Source organism: Taudactylus pleione, unplaced genomic scaffold, assembly GCF_031769625.1.
Source record: "Taudactylus pleione unplaced genomic scaffold, aTauple2 ptg001603l, whole genome shotgun sequence".
Classification (NCBI taxonomy): Eukaryota; Metazoa; Chordata; class Amphibia; order Anura; family Myobatrachidae; genus Taudactylus; species Taudactylus pleione.
The window spans coordinates 185,964-189,609 of record NW_028286000.1 but is presented as its reverse complement, the minus strand read 5'-3'; positions in this window follow the sequence as shown (position 1 = coordinate 189,609).

The following is a 3,646-nucleotide window of genomic DNA, read 5'->3' as shown; positions in this document are numbered from 1 at the left end:
CAGACAAATCAACAAAACCTGTCTTGTCATCACTGAATATTTAATGTAAGGACATTTAGTTGTAGCTAAAATGGCGTTTTGCGATCAGTTGCAAAATGGCGTCTTGTTTGCCATTCGCAAGATGGCGTCACGCAGATCCGATTCTAACAGATTCTGTCTTAGCCAATTATCTGGCTTCGACAGAATGACATAGAATCACTGAAAAAAGCAGAAAAAGATGAAAAAACAAAAATAAAAAGAATAACACGAAAGAACTGGCAGGAAAATTAGGAAAACAAAAAATGTTGTTACCTTTCTGGACCATTAAAGGCAAATTTTAAAATAAGAGATATGGTAAGACCTTACCTTTGTTATCTCTATTTCTACGAAGTCCATAGAGATCCACAGGAGACATTGGGGAATTGGTTGATGATGTCAGTCATCGAGCACCTCAATAGTTAAAATGGTGCTCCCAGGATGCATTGGGCTCCTCTCCTATACCCCGCCCCCAGGCCAAGGAACCTCAGTTTTGTAACAAGCCAATGGCCGAAGGAGGAGAAGAGAGAAGGAAGAAATTCTGGAACACTCAAGGATCACATTCTCACATACAGGAGATGGAAAACCGGTGACCAGAACACATCTGCAGCACAGGTGCGACAGGGCGGGAGTCCTGTGGATCCCTATGGACTTCGTAGAAATAGAGATAACAAAGGTAAGGTCTTACCATATCTCTTATTTTCTACTGCAGGGTCCATAGGACTCCACAGGAGACCTTGGGGATGTCCCAAAGCAGTCTCCTTAAGGTTGGGGACGCTCCTGTGCAGAAAGGAGAATCCGCTGCCTGACAGAAGCATCCTGAGAGGCAATGGTATCAAATGCATAATACCTTAAGAATGTATGGTCAGTAGACCACGTGGCTGCCTTGCACAGCTGAACAGCAGAGGCGCCCATGAAGGACCCACAGACCGAGTAGAATGAGCCTTAACAGAGGACGGTACAGGAAGGCCCTCATGAAGGTAAGCCTCTGAAATTGCCAGGCGATTTCCAGCCTGCCAAAGTCTGCTTAGTGGCAGGCCATCTTTTCTTTCAGAAACTAAAAAGGACAAACAACGTGTCCGATTTCTGAAATGAGTTGGTACGGTCCATATAAGTTTGTAGAGCATGTACCACATCCAAAGAGGCCTCACTAGCTGAAAGGTCTGGGGAGTTAAAAGCTAGTACTAAAGTTTCCTCATTAATGTGGAAACTGGATACCACCTTAGGTAGGAAACCAGGGCGAGTACGAAGAACCGCCCTGTCCCTATGAAAAATCAGAAAGGGAGGGCGACATGAAAGAGCCCCAAAATTTGACACCCTTCTGGCCGAAGCAATGGCTAGAAGAAACACAGTTTTAATTGTGAGCCATTTTAAATCCACTGAGCCCAGTCGTTCAAATGGCGGTCCTTGTAGAGCCCTAAGGACCACAGTCAGATCCCAAGGAGCCACCGGTGGGATAAAGGGAGGTTGGATGCGAAGATGTCACTTGTTCTCAGACCTTCGGAGTCTCTCCGTGGACACTCCGATGCTGTTGCCTCTACGTCTGGTCCTGTTGTCACAGGGTCCTTGTCTTTACCCAGACCTGAGTCATCTGTCTTTGACGGCGTGGCTGTTGAGACAGCCCTCTTAAGGTCCAGGGGTTTTTTCCAGCTCGGTAGTTAACACCATGCTTAGAGCTCAGAAGCCTGCGTCTGCCAGGATTTACCATCGTGTATGGCATACTTTCTTCCGTATTTGAATGGTGTCGCCCTAGTTAGATAACTAGTTAAAAGGGGTGCATGAGAAAATGTGATCACAAAATGATTAATTATAAAAATTAATCATAATAAACAAAAAGCACTAATCCACGGCACTCACCATTCCTAGTTTTGGGGTGCAACATGGTATGTGACCACATTGTTTAAATAGAAATCACAGGGGCTCTGCACTCACAATAATAACTAATAATAATAATAAATATAATAAACAGTGGGGTTTTGGTTCATGAATTGATCAATGCATTTAAGCTTGCAGCCCATCGTCACGGGACCCCACTTTACTGCAAGTCCCTACTCTATTGCTCAGAATGATAACATCTAACTTGTGTCAGCTGTTTTCCTAGGTGCTTTGCAACAGGTGTGCTTGGTAACTGTCTCATATTTAAAAGCAAAGGCCCTCATTCAGAGCCACTCGCTAGCGGCAGAACGCTCGTTCTGAGCGATGTTCGCACTTCTGCGCATGCGTACGGATCGTTATACGCATGCGCGAACCAGTCAGTGCGGCCGAAATTCATGTGCTCACAATATAGCGAATGCCTGCTATTTTGAGTGACAGAATGAGGCGTATGTGGGTGGTAACAGGGGAAGGTGCTTGAAAATGGGGAGTGGAGATCCGAACGCAGGCGTGCTTAAAGGTCAAAACGGGCGTTTTATGGGTGTGCATAATTAATACAGCAGCGTCATTGACCACGTCACTGGGTTATTTTATAGCCAGAACTGCCCGCAAGATTGTGGTAGCAAAAACCAACCACAAGAATAGCGAGCAGTTCATACGCTGGTCGATGTACTCGATTAATCTAATAAATAGTGGACATGACGTATGGTGAGAGCGGCCAGGGGGCGTTTTTAACAAATAAACGAGCGTATGTTTTGCACGCTCGTTCAGACTTAGAGGTGTGAACAGACTGCAATTTGCGAACGGATCATTTGAATAGCCACCCCTTGCTTTTGAACGAACGACCGCAAATAGCGAACGGCTCTGAATCAGGCCCAAAGTTGCTGTGAGCTTTAAACCTTGATAGCATACCCTGAGTTTAACACTAATGTGATGGCTATGTCCATGTTATAATTCTGAGCAATAGAGTAGGGAGTTGCAGTAAAGTGGGGTCCCGTGACGATGGGCTGCAAGCTTAAATGCATTGATCAATTCATGAACCAAAACCCCACTGTTTATTATATTTATTATTATTATTAGTTATTATGGTGAGTGCAGAGCCCCTGTGATTTCTATTTAAACAATGTGGTCACATACCATGTTGCACCCCAAAACTAGGAATGGTGAGTGCCGTGGCTTAGTGCTTTTTGTTTATCATGGTAATTACATCCAAATCCCAGAGCACCATCGTGGGGGAGACAGATCTAAACTTCTGTTGCAAAGGGAAGCTCGTTGGATCCATAAATTGGAGACAATGAGCCCAAAAGGATTAAATGAGCAATGTTTACTAAACTGTTTCATCTAAATAGGCATCCCTGTTCATGACCCTGTTTGAGTTTCTTGTTATTATGTTTCTGCATCTTAATGTTTCCTTATGTTGATTCTAATAAACTACCTATTGGCAGATAATGTGTGCAACCATAAACATGTTATAACAACTTAACTATAAAATAAAGAGACAGACAAAGTATATGCGATAAAAAACATATGGTCAGCTTTATTTATTTTTACAACATAGTATGGTGGAATAAGAAAGAACGGCAAGTCATCTGACGCCCCACTTGACTTAAGCAAGGATGTGATGCACTCACTGAAAAGGGCCACTATCCCAATTCAAGTATCAGAGTGATATAACAACTTGCAAGGGCCGATATCCCTCTCTGGCAAGTTGGACGGTATCCAGCCCCCATCCCAATGCACTATTATTAGCCCACTCCGA